The following is a 15,944-nucleotide window of genomic DNA, read 5'->3' as shown; positions in this document are numbered from 1 at the left end:
GAAAGACACTGATGCTGAGGATAATTTCAAAGAGGAAGTAGAATACAGAATGATTTTTTGGGTTTTGTTTGTCTGTTTATTTGCTTGAGACAGGGTCTCCTTCTGTCACCTAGGCTGGAGTGCAGTAGCTTGATCTCGGCTCACCGCAACCTCCGCCTCCTCCTGGGTTCCAGCAATTCTCGTGCCTCAGCCTCCGAAGTCGCTGGGATTACAGGCATGCGCCACCATGCCCGGCTAATTTGTGTGTGTGTGTGTGTGTGTGTGTGTGTGTGTGTGTGTGTGTTTTTAGTAGAGACGGGGTTTCGCCATGTTGGCCAGGCTGGTCTAGAACTCCTGGTCTCAAGTGATCCGCCCGCCTCGGCCTCCCCAAGTGCTGGGATTACAGGCGTGAGCCACCACGCGGGGCTCAGAATGGTTTATAATGTGGCCTTGCAACACATTTAATTAGCATCCTGCCCTGCTCCTTTGCAAAGGCTTCTGGGAGCACCAACAATGAGGCACTCATTGGAATGGATTTGCCCATCTAGTTGGTCCACACTAGTTACACAGAAAGGGCAGACCCTCCGGCGAAAAAAGCCCACGAAGGCCCAGTAAGGGCTTTTCTGACTTTTCTGATTTTCTAATTTCTCCCAGACTCCATGGGAAACAGAAACCAAAATACAAACCAAAGTTAGGAACACTGCCCTCTAAGCAACAATCCAGGCTCCTGATACTCACCTCGTTCCACTAACGAAGGAAAAATACCAAAGGTAATTACTCGCCCTAAGTACTAGGGGCCTAATCCCTCTCTTGGGCAGCCTTTCCTGAGTCTACCCCTTCCAGCTCCCCCACCCTACACCAGGTTTCTTGGTGGGAGCAACCCTGCTGCTTCTATTACTGATACAGCATTCGGTGCAAATTCCCCTTTTAGGCCAGGCGCGGTGGCTCACGCCTGTAATCCCAGCACTTTGGGAGGCCAAGGTGGGCGAATCACCTGAGGACACGAGTTGGAGACCAGCCTGGCCAACGTGGTGAAACCCCGTCTCTACTAAAACTACAAAAATGAGCAGGGCGTGGTGGCGCATGCCTGTAATTCCAGCTACTCGGGAGGCTGAGGCAGGAGAATCGCTTGAACCCGAGAGGCGGAGGTTGCGGTGAGCCGAGATCGTACCATTGCACTCCAGCCTGGACAACAAGAGTTAAACTCCATCTCGAAGAACAAGAAAAAAAATTCCCCTTTAGTGTGCGCCTCTGACGCCACTACTTTGGGGAGATGATAGGAGAGGATGGATTTGGACTCTGAAAAGGTAGTGATAACACATCTCCTTTTTTACTGGATTGCCCCAGGAAACTGAGTTGTATAAACAGAAAAAACTCGAAACTGTTCTGTGAACTTTTTTAGCGGAGAAGAGTCACGGACACTGGAAATGGGAATTCACATCTATCGCAGCCTCCTAGGTGGCAAACGCTTGGCCTGAACACTTCAATAACCCTGTTAAGTAGACACGGTCATTATCCCCACTTACGGAGGAGAAAAACGCGGGTCGGAAAGGTTAAATATCTTATCCAGGGAACAGGGCTGGTAAAGGGCGGGGCTCCGATGAAATCCTCCAGTCTCCCGAGAGCCAGGAGCAAATCGGGCTTGGGCCGCTGCGCCCTGCACAGCCCAGACCCCAGCCCTCACCTGCGACTCCGGCGGGCAGGCGGGAAAACTGACCTGAGGGGTGGAGGGCACGGCGGGGCGGCGCCCAACAAGACAGGAGCGCGCTGTCCTGACAGAAGTGGCTGGTACAGCGTTCCTAGGAATCTTTTCGATCGCAGGGTTGTGGCCGCTTCCGCCCGCCAAGGGAATCAAATCTCCCGGGCCGGAAGGGGCGGGGCGGGGGGGCAGCCGGGGCGCGCGCGGCACCGGATCCCAGGGAAGCGGACGCGCACGGCAGGCGGGGGCGCGCACAGTGCGGGGAGGTTCTCACTCCGGCAACGGTAGGGGGTAGTTGTGGAGCCCTGAAAGGGATGGCCGTGAGGTCCACTGGGCTGCGAGGGGTGACTTGAGGCCTTGGTCTTGCCCCGGACTTGAGGCCTTGGTCTTGCCCCGGACTTGAGGCCTTGGTCTTGCCCCGGAGGGCACGTGATGATTTTCCGTGTGGCGTAGGTATGTCAGTCAAGTCTCCACATAACCCAACTTTCTCACGTTCTCTTCCTATAATTGACGTGCCCTCTGGCAGTCACAGTTCTCATTTTCGTTCTCCCTTGCCCACTGGCCGTTCTCCCGCCCAACAAAGACAGGAATACCTCCCCCTCTCCAAAATGTGTTCCCACGAGGAATAAAAACTCCGATAACTGAGACTACAGACACGCGCCACCACGCCTGGCTAAATTATTTGTGGGTAGAGACGGGATCTCGCTATGTTGGCCAGGCTGGTCTCAAACTCCTGGCCTCAAGCGATCCTCCCGCCTCGGCTTCCCAAAGTGCTGGGATTACAGGTGTGAGCCACTATATCCGGCCCAGAAAATCTTTAGACAAATTAAACTTTACAGAGTTGAATTGACCAAAGAATGAGTCCAGAATCCAGCCATCCCCGGAACCAAAATAGGTTCAGAGTGACTCGGGCTGCCATATCTTCAAATAACATTTATGGACAGAAAAAGGAAAATGACTTACAGAAATGGCAGTCGAGTATGGAAACAGCGGGACTGGTTGCAACTCAACCTCTGACTATTTTGAGCACTGTTTAAACAGTTGGCTACCTGTGATTGGCCAAAAATCCGCTGCTGTGATTGAGACTCGCTACTCGTTACAAGAAAGGTTACAGTTTCTTTACACAATTCACTATGTATGGAGAAAATGTTAGGCCAGGTGCAAAGGCTCACGCCTGTAATCCCAGCACTTTGGGAGGCCTAGCGGGGCAGATCATTTGGGGTCAGGAGTTTGAGACCAGCCTGACCAACATGAGGAAACCCTGTCTCTACTAAAAATCAAAAAAATTAGCCGGGCGTGGTGGTGCATGCCTGTAATCCCAGCTACTCAGGAGGTAGAGGCAGGAGAATCTCTTGAACCCGGGAGGCAGAAGTTGCAGTGAGCAGAGATGCTGCCACCGCACTCCAGGCTGGGCAACAAAGCAACTCCGTCAGAAAGAAAGAGAGAGGGAGGGCGGGAGGGAGGGAGGGAGGAAGGAAGGAAGGAGTTAGGCTGAACTTAAAATGCATAAGGAGGCAGCTTTAGGCTAAACTTAATTAAACATGGTCATCTGAATCTTCAGCAAATCATAATCTTTTTGCTGGTGGAGGGTCTTGCCTCCATGCTGCTGAGTGATCAGGGTGGTGGTTGCTAAACGTTGGGATGGCTGTGGCAATTTCCTAAAATAAAACAACAATGCTACATCGATGGACACTTCCTTTCACGAAAGATTTCTCTGTAGCATATAATGCTGTGTGATACCATTTTATCCACAGTAGAACTTCCTTCAAAATTAGTTCTCTGAAAGCTTGCCACTGCCTTATCAACAAAGTTTATGGAATATTCTAAATCCTTTGTTGTTATTTCAGCAAGGATCACAGCATCTTCACCAAGAGGAGATTCCATCTCCAGAAACCCCTCTCTCTTTGCTCATCAGTAAGAAGAAACTCCCCATCTATCCAAGTTTGATCATGAGATTGCAGCAGTTCAGTCACATATTCAGGCTTCACTTCCAATTCTAGTTCTCTTGCTGTTTCCATCAAATCTGTAGTTACTTCCACAAGTGAAGTCTTGAATCCCTCAAAGTCATCCATGAGGGTTGGAATTAACTTCTTCCAAACTCCTGTTAATGTTGATATGGTGACCTCTTCCCATGAATCATAAATTTTTTTTTTTTTTTTGGAGATGAAGTCTCGCTCTGTCACCCAGGCTGGAGTGCAGTGGCACGATCTCAGCTCACTGCAAGCTTCACCTCCCGGGTTCACACTATTCTCCTGCCTCAGCCTCCCGAGTCGCTGGGACTACAGGTGCCCACCACCATGCCTGGCTAATTTTTTTGTATTTTTAGTAGAGACAGGGTTTCACCATGTTAGCCAGGATGGTCTCGATCTCCTGACCTCGTGATCCGCCCACCTTGGTCTCCGAAAGTGCTGGGATTACAGGCATGAGCCACCGTGCCTGGCCATGAATGTTCTTAATGACATCTAGAAGAGTTAATTCTTTCCAGAAAGCTTCCAGTTTACTTTGCCCAGATCCATCATAAAATCACTATCTATGGCAGCTGTAACCTCACAAAATATATTTCTTAAATAAAATGACTTGACAGTCAAAATCACTCCTTGATCTATGGCCTACAGAATGGATGTTGTGTTAGCAGACATCCAAACAACCTTCATTTTCTTTTTTTTTTTTTTTTTTTTTTTTTGGGGCAGGTCACCATCACAGCCAGGCTGGAGTGCAGTGGCCGAGATCTCAGCTCACTGCAAAGCTCCACTGCCCGGGTTCATGCCATTCTCCACCTCCAGCCTGCCGAGTAGCTGGGACTGCAGCCCGCCACCTCGTCCGGCTAATTTTCTTGTATTTTTAGTAGAGATGGGGTTTCACCGTGTGTGCCAGGATGGTCTCGATCTCCTGACCTCGTGATCCGCCCGTCTGAAGCCTCCCCAAAGTGCTGGGATTACAGGCTTGAGCCACCGCGCCCGGCCTTTTTTTTGAGGCCAGGGGAGTCTGGCTCTGTCACCCAGGCTGGAGTGCAGTGGCGGATCGCAACTCACTGCAATCCCGAGCTTACACCATTCTCCTGCCTCAGCCTCCAGAGTAGCTAGGACTGCAAGCCCATGCATTCGCCCAGCTAGTTTTTTTTTTTTTTTTTAGTAGAGACGGGGTTTCCAGCGTGGTAGCCAGGATGGTCTCGATCTCCTGACCTCATGATCCACCCATCTCGGCCTCCCAAAGTGCTGGGATTACAGGCTTGAGCCACAACCTTCATTTTCTTGTACATCTCTGTCAGAGCTCGTGGGTGACTAGGGGCATTATCAATGAGCATTAATATTTTGAAAGGAATCTTTTTTTCTTAGAAGTAGGTCTCAGAAGTGGGCTTAAGATATGCAGTAAACCTTAGCTAGGTGTGGCGGCATATGCTGGTAGTACCAGCTATTCAGGAGGCTGAGGCAGGAGGATCACTGGAGCCCAAGAGTTCGAGGTTACCGTGAGTTATAATCATATCACTGCATTCCAGCATGGGTGGCAGAGTGAGACCCTGCCTCGAAAAAAAAAAACACAAAGATACTCAGTAAACCATACTACGACAGTTATACTGTCATCTAGGCTTTGCTGTTCCATTTATAGAGCACAGGCAGAGTAGATTCAGCATAATTCGTAAGGGCTCTGGGATTTTGCAGGCCCAGCCTACAGCGTCTTTCCTTAAATCTCATGAACTGACCTCTGCTAGCTTCCAACTTTTCTTCTGCAGCTTCCTCACCTCTCTCAGCCTTCACAGAATTGAGGAGAGTCGTGGCCTTGCTTTGGATTAGGCTTTGGCTCAAGGAATTTTGTGGCTGGTTTGATCTTCTATCCAGACTGCTACCTATCAGCATGAAGGCTGTTTCGCATTCTTATCACTCATGTGTTCAGTGGAGTAGCACTTTTAATTTTCTTCAAGAACTTTTCCTTTGCATTCACAATTTGGCTAATTATTTGGCACAAGAGGCTTCCCTTCCAGCCTATCAGCTTTGGACATGCCTTCCTCACTAAGCTTAATCATTTCTAGCTTTTTATTTCAAGTGACAGATGTGTGACTCTTCCTTTCACTTGAACACTTAGAGGCCATTGTAGGGTTATTAATTGGCTTAATTTCAACATTGTTGTGTCTCAGGGAATAGGAAGGCCTGAGGAGAGGGAGAGAGACCGGGAACAGCCAGCCAGTGAAGCAGTCAGAACACACACAACATTTATTAATTAAGTTTGCAGTCTAGGCCGGGCGCGGTGGCTCAAGCCTGTAATCCCAGCACTTTGGGAGGCCGAGACGGGTGGATCACAAGGTCAGGAGATCGAGACCATCCTGGCTAACCCGGTGAAACCCCGTCTCTACTAAAAGGCACAAAACCAGCCGGGCGCAGGTGGCGGGACATACTGTAGTCCCAGCTACCGAGGCTGAGGCAGGAGAATGCATGTGAAACCCGGGAGGCGGAGCTTGTAGTGAGCTGGAGATCTGGCCACTGCACTCCAGCCTGGGCGAGACACAGACCCGGCCTCCCCAAAAAAAAAAAAAAAAAAAAAAAAAAAAAGTTTGCAGTAGCTCATCTATGGGCATAGTTCATGGTATCCTAAAACAGCTACAAAAAAGAGCATCAAGATAACTGGTCTGCTGTGTGGGCTCACGCCTGTAATCCCAGCACTTTGGGAGGCTGAGGTGGGCAGATCACGAGGCCAGGAGTTCAAGACCAGCCTGACCAACATGGTGAAACCCCTCCTCTACAAAACTTCCAAATTAACCAGGCATGGTGGTGCATGCCTGACATACTTGGGAAGTCGATGTAGGAGAATCGCTAACCCTCGGGAGAGGCAAAGGCTGCAGGACTCAAGATTACATTGCACTCCAGCCCGCAAAAGAGCAAAACTCATTCAAAGAAAAAAGAGTCACTAACTGCAGGTCAGGCCATTTGGGATGTAACATCCTTTTTTTGTTGTTGTTCTTTTTTTTTTTTCCTTTGCTTTGAGATCGCGGGTCGTTCTCTCTGTCACCATGGGCTGGAGTGCAGTGGGCTCACTGCAACCTCCGCCTCCCAGTTCAAACGATTCTTCTGCCTCAGCCTCCCAAGTAGCTGGGACTAAAGGTGTGCACCACCACGCCGGCAATTTTGTATTTTTTTTTTTTTGAGATCGAGTTCAGCTTTCTCTGCCGCCCAGGCTGGAGGTGGCCGGATCTTTAGCTCACTGCAAGCTCCGGGCCCCGGGTTCACGCTTATTCTCTGCCTCAGCCTCCCGAGTAGCTGGGGACTACAGGCGCCACCTCGGCCTCTCGCTAAGCTTTTTGTATTTTAGTAGAGACGGGTTTCACTGTGTTAGCCAGGATGGTCTCGACCTCCTGACCTCGCGATCCTCGCTCCCGCCTCCCAAAGTGCTGGGATTACAGGCTGGAGCCACCGGCTAATTTTTAGTGGCTTTTAGTAATGGATCGGGTTTCACCATATTGGCCATCCCAAAGGGCTGGGATTACGGCTTTTTTTTTGAGAGATGGAGTTCACTGTGTCCCCTTAGGCTAAGTGCAGTGGCACACCTTTGCTCATTGCAGCCTCCACCACCCGAATTCAAGCGACTTACCTGCCTCAGCCTCCCGAGTAGCTGGGACTACGGGCACACACCACCACACCCGGCTAATTTTTGTATTTTTAGTAGAGATGACGTTTCACCATGTTAGCCAGGCTGGTCTTGAACTCCTGACCTCAGGTGATCCACCCACCTCGGCCTCCCAAAGTGCTGGGATTACAGGCGTGAGCCACAGCACCCGGCCGAATGTAACATCTCTACCAAGAATAACACCATTAGCAGCAATAATAAAACCCACAACAGTCTTTTGAATGATTTATGTGCACATCCATGCATCATCTCTATACTCAAAAGCCTGCCCCTCTCTCACAGGGTAATTTGTGCTATTCATTCTTTCATCAGTCACCGATGTCTACACTGTGCCAGGCCCTGGTCAGGGTAATACCAGAGAAATGAAGAAAAGAGACATGGTTTCTGCCCAAGGGAGCTCACAGACAGAGGAGCCAGACCCATACTAGAGTTGGCTAATGCTAATGAAGGACCCCATAGAAGTGCTAAATACAAGTGCAGGTAGCTATCTTGTTTAGAGCTCAGAGGGAAGCGACTGAAATATTTTCTACCGGAGCTAGGCCTTGAAAATAATAGAAAAATCCAACGGGGGAAGAAGAGCATTCCCTAGGCAGGGGAAACTAGGTGTGCAGAAGCAGGGGGCAAGAAAACACAAGTCACCGTGGAGAAAGGCCAGTTGGGTGGAGCACAGGATGGCAGAAGGCAGGAGAGGAAGAGCTGGTAAGCAGGGGACCCAGTGGGAGAGCCTTGTGTGCCAGGCTAGAGCTGGGAGGTGTGCTGACCAGGAAAAGAATGGATTTGCATTTCAGAGAAAGCCAGAGCAGACGCTGGGCCAGCATAGGAGTGTGCCAGGCCTGCCAAGGCAGGCTGAGAGCTGTGCTTCTCTGTTGGCAGAATGAATGCCATGAATCTCAGTGCCATGTGTGACTGAGTCATCCGTAGAACGGGAAACAAAGGCTGGAGTCCAGTCTCTGAAGGCACCTCTCAGTACAATGCCCTTTCCCTTCTGTGGGCCTCCAGGTTAGCCAGCCTGGGGCTACAAGTCATGCCCAGATTTTACATCCAATCTAAGGGCAAGTGGGAAGCCACACAAAATTAGGGTTTTGGTCACAGTCCTGCCAGAAAAGGAAACAGCTTTTAAAAACTATTAAAAATATTTTAGGGATTTGAATTCAGAAACTACTTCAGGAATTTGTTAAATTTTGTAATTTTGATAACTGAACTGTGGTTAAGTGGTTGTATAAGAGAAAGTCCAGGCTGGCAGCAGTGGCTCACGCCTGTTAATCTCAGCACTTTGGGAGGCCAAGGTGGGTGGATCACCTGAGGTCAGGAGTTCATGACCACCCTGACCAACATGGTGAAACCCCGTCTCTACTAAAAATACAAAAATTAGCCAGATGTGGTGGCACCTGCCTGTAATCCCAGCTATTCGGGAGGCTGAGACATGAGAATTGCTTGAACCTGGGAGGCGGAGGTTTCCGTGAGCCGAGATTGCGTCACTGCACGCCAGCCTGGCGATAGAGCAAAGACCCCAAAAAAAAGCAGCAAAAGGCCGGGCGCTGCGGCTCAAGCCTGTAATCCCAGCACTTTGGGAGGCCGAGGCGGTGGATCACAAGGTCAGGAGACTTTAGACTATCCTGGCTAACATGGTGAAACCCCGCCTCTACTAAAAAATAAGCAAAAAACTAGCCGGGCGCCGGGGTAGCTGGTGCCTGTAGTCCCAGCTACTTGGGAGGCTGAGGCGGAGAATGGCGGAACCTCGGGCGGAGGCTTGCAGTGAGCCGAGACCCGGCCACTGCACTCCAGCCTGGAGACACACAGTGAGACCTCGCCCCCAAAAAAAAAAAAAAAAAAAAAAAGAGTAAAAAAAATACAAAACTTAGCAGGATGTAGTGGCTTTATGCCTCTGTAATCCCAGCTACCTGGGAGGCAGAGGCAGGAAGAATCGCTTAAACTGGGAGGCAGAGGTTTGCAGTGATCCGAGATCAAGCCACTGCACTCCAGCCTGGGCAATAGAGCAAGACTCCACCTCAAAAAACAATTATATGAAAATGAAGCCGGGCTGGGTGGGTGGCTCAAGCCTGTAATCCCAGCACTTTGGGAGGCCGAGACGGGCGATCACAAGGTCAGGAGATCGACCATCCTGGCTAACACGGTGAAACCCCGCCTCTACTAAAAAAATACAAAACTAGCCGGGCGAGGTGTATGGAGCCTGTGGTCCCAGCTATCCGAGGCTGAGGCAGGAGAATGGCGTGAACCCGGGAGCTTGCGGTGAGCCGAGATCCGGCCACTGCACTCCAGCCTGGGCACAGAGCCAGACTCAGTCTCAAAAAAAAAAAAAAAAAAAAAAAAAAAAAAAAAAAAAAAAAAAAAAAAAAAAAAAAGAAAATGAAAAGCAAGCCAGGTGTAGTGTAGTCCCAGCTACTTGGGAGGCTGAGGTGGGGGGATTGCTTGAGCCTGGGAGGTAGAGGTTACAGTAAGCTGAAATGGCACCACTGCACTCCAGCCTGAGCAACAGAGCAAGATACTGTTTCAAAACAAAAAAAAAGTAACAAAAAATTTCAGGAATGTTAACTCTGTTTATCCCTTAGTACCCACCATAGAATCTTAACATTACTATAAATAAACAATGATTTATTTCTTAAGTTTCCATTCTCTGCTAGACACTAGATTAGAGGGTTGTAAATGCATTATTTCTAATCTTGTAAAATAATTATTTCTATTCCCATTTTACAGGTGAGGAAACCAAGGCCAAAGAACATGAGGTATTAGCCAGGTGTGGTAGTGTACACCTGTGGTCCCAGCTATTCAGGAGACTGAGGTGGAAGGATTACTTGAGCCCAGGAGTTCAAGGCTGCAGTGAGCTAAGATCATGCCACTGCACCATAGCCCAGGTGACAGAGCAAGACACTGTCTCTAAATTTTTTTTTTTTTTGAGACAGAGTTTTGTTCTTGTTGCCCAGGCTGGAGTGCAATGGCGTGATCTCAGCTCACCACAACCCCCGCCTCCTGGGTTCAAGTGATCCTCCTGCCTCAGCCTCCCTAGTAGCTGGGATTACAGGCATGTGCCACCACACCCGGCTAATTTTGTATTTTTAGTAAGGTGGGGTTTCTCCATGTTGGTCAGGCTGGTCTCGAACTCCCGACCTCAGGTGATCTGCCCGCCTCGGCCTCCCAAAGTGCTGGGATTATAGGCATGAGCCACCACGCCCGGCCCCCTGTCGCTAAATTAAAGTAAAAAATAAATAAAAGGTGGTTAGGTATCTAGTAAGAAGCAGAGCCAGGGATCGAAAGCCAAGGCTTTTCCCACTGCAGTTCTTAGTGTTCACTGAATTAAATATAGGAGTTAGAACAATTAAAGTTTAAGGTACCAGCCAGGTGTAGTGGCTCACGCCTGTAATCCTAGCACTTTGGGAGGCCAAGGCGGGTGGATTGCCTGAGCTCAGGAGTTCGAGACCAGCCTGGGCAATATGGTGAAACACCTTATCTACTAAAATACAAAAAATCAGCCAGGCTTGGTGGTGCACACCTGTAGTCCCAGTTACTCAGGAGGCTGAGGCATGAGAATTGCTTGAACCCAGGAAGTTGGAGGTTGCAGTGAGCTGAGATGGCACTACTACAGTCTAGCCTGGGCAACACAGGAAGACTAAAAAAAAAAAAAAAAAAAAGTTTTAGGCTGGGCTTGGTGGCTCACACCTATAATCCCAGCACTTTGGGAGGCTGAGGCAGGTGAATCACCTGAGGTCAGGAATTCAAGACCAGCCTGGCCAACATGGTAAAACTCCCATCTCTACTAAAAAATACAAAATTAGCCAGCCGTGGTGGTGGGCGCCTGTAATCCCCGCTACTCAGGAGGTTGAGGCAGGAGAATTGCTTGAACTTGGGAGGCAGAGATTGCAATGAGCCGAGACTGCACCACTACACTCCAGCCCAGTGACACAGCAAGACTCAGTCTTGTCCGGTGGTTCATGCCTGTAGTCCCAGCACTTTGGGAGGCTGAGGTGGGCAGATCATGAGATCAGGAGTTAAAGACCAGCCTGGCCAACATGGTGAAACCCCATCTCTACTAAAAATGTAAAAATTAGCCAGGCATGGTGGCGCATGCCTGTAATCCTAGCTACTCAGGAGGCCGAGGCAGGAGAATTGCTTGAACCTGGGAGGCGGAGGTTGTAGTAAGCTGTGATCACACCACTGCACTCCAGCTGGGGTGACAGAGTGATACTCCGTCTCAAAAAAAAAAAAAAAAAAGAAAGGCTGGGCGCAGTGGCTCACGCCTATAATCCCAGTACTTTGGGAGGCCGAGGCGGGCGGATCAAGAGGTCAGGAGATCGAGATCATCCTGGCTAACACAGTGAAACCCCAAACCCCATCTCTACTAAAAAAATTAGCCGGGCGTGGTGGCGTGTGCCTGTAGTCCCAGCTACTCGGGAGGCTGAGGCAGGAGGCTGAGGAATTGCTTGAACCCGGGAGGTGGAGGTTGCAGCCACGGTACTCCAGCCTGGGTGACAGAGACTCTGTCTCAAAAAAAAAAAAAAAAGAAATATTAGAGACTCTCTGTATTAATGAGAATGATGATGAACACTGTGATCTAAAGAGCACCCTCATTATTAGGCAAAGGCAAAGCATTATACAGAGGAATATTATGCAATTATTTTTCGAAAGAGTTACGTGAGCATACTCCCATTAGTATTGCCAAATAAAATAGCAACATATTAGGGACATAGCTATGCTAAAAGATCAGCCATTTCAAATTTAAATGGGCATCCTGTATTTTTATTTGCTGTATCTGGCAACCCTAAATGCTATGGAAAGATGTCTGGTTTTTCTTATATGAACGAAATAAGCTACTGAGATACAAAAATAGCACAGTCCCACTTTTGTTTAGAAAAATGTGCAAGTATAGAAAAAAGTCTGGAAAAATATATATTATAGTGTTAACATTCTCTCTAGGGAATGAAATTCTTTCTTTTTTTTTTTTTTTTTTTTTTTTGAGACGGAGTCTCGCTCTGCTGCCCAGGCTGGAGTGCAGTGGCCAGATCTCGGCTCACTGCAAGCTCCGCCTCCCGGGTTCACGCCATTCTCCTGCCTCAGCCTCCCAAGTAGCTGGGACTACAGGCGCCCGCCACCTCGCCCGGCTAGGTTTTTTTTTTTGTATTTTTTTAGTAGAGACGGGGTTTCACCGTGTCAGCCAGGATGGTCTCGATCTCCTGACCTCGTGATCCGCCCGTCTCGGCCTCCCAAAGTGCTGGGATTACAGGCTTGAGCCACCGCGCCCGGAATGAAATTATCTAGCATAGCCATGGAGAGAAGACTATTAGTACTTACTTATTTACTTTCTAAACTACTGTATTGCCTGCATTTTTAATTGAAAATTTTATTGAGATAATTTCAGATTCATACGCAGTAGTAAAAAATAATACAGGCTGGGTGTGATGGCTCACGCCTGTAATCCCAGCACTTTGAAGGGCTGAAGCAGGCAGATTGCTTGAGCCCAGGAGTTCAAGACCAGCCTGGGCAGCATGGTGAAATCCCATCTCTACAAAAAATATAATAATCTGTCCAGTGTGGTGGCTCACACCTGTAGTCCCAACTACTTCTCAGGAGGCTGAGATGGGAGAATCACCCGAGCCCAGGAGGTTAAGGCTGCAGTGAGCTGTGATGGCACCACTGCACTCCAGCCTGGGTGACAGAGCAAGTCCCTTTCTCAAAATAATAATAACAATAATAATAATAATAATACAAAGAAATCCCTTTTTTGTTTGACTCAGTTTCAACCAAAGGTAACATTTTGCAAAAGTATAGAACAATATCATAATCAGGATATTGACATTGGCTCAGTAATCCACTGGTCTTATTCAGATTTCCCCAATTTACTCATTTGTGTACGTGTGCATTAAGTTCTATATAATTTTTCACCTGTGTAAGTTCATGTACCTACCAACATAGTCAAGACAATGAAAAGTTCGAACATCACAAGGATCCCTTATGTTGTCCTTTTATAACAACTTCTACCTCCCACTGGATCTATCCCCACCCCTACCCACTATCCTTTTGACAAACACTAATCTGTCCTCTATTTCTGAAGTTTTCTCATTTCAAAAAGACTATATAAATGGAATTTTACACCATGTAACCTGGGATTGTCTTTTTTCACACAGGATAAATTCCTGGAAATTCATCCAAGTTGTTGTGTATATCAATAGTTCATTCTTGGCTGGGTGCGGTGGCTCACGCCTCTAATCCCAGCACTTTGGGAGGCCCAGTCAGGTGGATCACTTGAGGTCAGGAGTTTGAGACCAGCCTGGCCAACATGGTGAAACCCCGCCTCTACTAAAAATACAAAAAATTAACCAGGCATGGTGGCGTGTGTCTGTAATCCCAGCTGCTTGGGAGGCTGAGGCAAGAGACTCACTTAAATCCGGGAGGCAGAAGTTGCAGTAAGCCGAGATCCCGCCACCACACTCCAGCCTGGGCGACAGAGTCAGACTCCATCTCAAAACAAACAAAAAAATTAGTTCATTCCTTTTTATTGATGAATAGTATTTTATGATATGTATGTACCAGTTTGTTTAACCATTTACCTGTTGAAGGACATCTGAGATCTTGGCTTACCACAACCTCCGCCTCCTGGGTTCAAGCGATTCTCCTGCCTCAGCCTCCTGAGTAGCTGGGATTACAGGCGTGCACCACCACGACTGGCTACTTTTTGTATTTTTAGTAGAGACGGGTTTCACCATGTTGACCAGGCTGGTCTTGAACTCCTAACTTCAGGTGACCCACCCACCTCGGCCTCTCAAAGTGCTGGGATTACAGGCGTGAGCCACTGCGCCTGGCCTATTATATGCATTTTTGAATAAAATTTTCTATCAAAAAATAATAGACTATTGTGTTAGGGTTCTCCAAATTGACATGACCATTAAGAGATATAAATATAAGAGAGAAGATTAATTAACTCTGGTGATTATGGGAGACTCAGCAAGGCATCTGCAATCTGGAGACCTTAGTATGCCAGTATTGTGGTTCAGTCCAAGTTCAAAAGCCTCGGAACCAGTGGAGCTGATGGTACAGTTCTCACTCTGAGGCCACAGGCTTGATAACCCTGCAGGAGGGTGATTGTAAGCCCTGGAGTCCCAAGCCCTGGAAAGCCTGGAATTCTGATGTCCAAGGGCAAGAGGAGGAGAATATCCCAGCCTGGGGATCAGGGGAGTGAGGAAGGAGGAAAAGGAAATCCTTTCCTCTCTTTTTTTGTTCTATTGGGCCCCTAGACAATTGGATGGTGCCCACTCACACTGAGAGTGAATCATCCCTTCTCAGTCCACTGACTGTGAGGAAACATCCTCACAGACACATCCAGAAAAAAAATGCTTACTAGTTCTTTAGGTATTCCTCAATCCAGTAGAGGCAACACCCAAAATTAACCATCACAATTATATAAAAATATTAAAACATCAACATGATCAAAACACAAATTCAAAAGCAAACAAAAAAAGTAGGAAATATTTACCACTTATGTATGGACAAGGGGCCAGCTTCTTTAACACATAATTTCTCCAAATCAATAAGGAAAACTAAATCAATAAAAAAACTAAGCTGGGCACGGTGGCTCACGCCTGTAATCCCAGCACTTTGGGAGGCTGAGGTGGGTGGATCACGAGGTCTGGTGTTTGAGACCAGCCTGACCAACATGATGAAACCTCATTTCTTTCTTTATTTATTTTTATTTATTTATTTATTTTTTGAGGCGGAGTCTCGCTCTGTCGCCCAGGCTGGAGTGCAGTGGCCAGATCTCAGCTCACTGCAAGCTCCACCTCCTGGGTTTACGCCATTCTCCTGCCTCAGCCTCCCGAGTAGCTGGGACTACAGGCGCCCGCCACCTCGCCCGGCTAGTTTTTTGTATTTTTAGTAGAGACAGGGTTTCACTGTGTTAGCCAGGATGGTCTCGATCTCCTGACCTCGTGATCCGCCCGTCTCGGCCTCCCAAAGTGCTGGGATTACAGTCTTGAGCCACCGCGCCCGGCCTGAAACCTCATTTCTACTAAAAAATACAAAAATTAGCCAGGTGTGGTGGTGCGCACCTGTAATCCCAGCTACTCAGGAGGCTGAGGCAGGAGAATCGCTTGAACCTGGGAGGCAGAGGTTGCAGTGAGCTGAGATCGCACCATGGCACTCCAGCCTGGGCAACAGGAGCGAAACTCCGTCTCAAGAAAAAAAAAAGGAAAAAAATGTTAAGAATGTTAATGATGAAATGAAGTCGCTTCCTTTGAGATAGGAGTTTGACAGGACTGGTTTCACAAGACACAGCTCACAAAGACCCAGCTGATAAAACATAGAGCAAAAGAAGCCGGTCAAAACCCACCCAAACCACGATGGCCAGGAAAGCGACCTCTGATCATCCTCACTGCTTATCATATGCTAATTATAATATATTAGCATGTTAAAGGAAACTCCCACTAGTGCAATGACAGTTTACAAACACCATGGCAATGTCTGGAAGTTACCTTGTGTGCTCTGAAAGAAAGAGGAACCCTAGGTTCCAGGAATTCCCTGCCACTTTCCTAGAAAACTCATGAAGAATCCACTCCTTGTTTAGCGTATGATCAAGAAATAACCATAATAACCATAAAAACAGCCACCCACCAGCCCTCAGGGCTGCTCTGCCTATGGAGGCTAC

General features: G+C 48.2%; 1 protein-coding gene across 7 annotated transcripts in view; it reads right to left on the bottom strand.

Moving 5' to 3' along the window:
* MELK (maternal embryonic leucine zipper kinase) overlaps window positions 1–15,944 on the bottom strand; it is a 126,079-nt gene that overhangs the window by 108,597 nt on the left and 1,538 nt on the right. For 4 of the 7 annotated variants that reach the window (XM_031654323.1, XM_031654317.1, XM_031654321.1 and 1 more), the window contains exon 1: window positions 1,697–1,839. The exons of 1 other annotated variant lie outside the window; for it this stretch is intronic. The gene's annotated coding sequence lies outside the window, so the exon portion shown is untranslated. Of the gene's footprint in view, window positions 1–1,505; window positions 1,840–13,685; window positions 13,706–15,944 lie in introns of those variants that run through there. 2 more of the 7 variants (XM_031654320.1, XM_031654319.1) reach the window with 2 other exon arrangements.

The sequence above is a fragment of the Papio anubis genome, chromosome 13 (genome assembly GCF_008728515.1).
Source record: "Papio anubis isolate 15944 chromosome 13, Panubis1.0, whole genome shotgun sequence".
NCBI classification, from domain to species: domain Eukaryota; kingdom Metazoa; phylum Chordata; class Mammalia; order Primates; family Cercopithecidae; genus Papio; species Papio anubis.
Note: the sequence above shows the minus strand (reverse complement) of the source record. Positions and strands in the feature narration are given on the sequence as shown.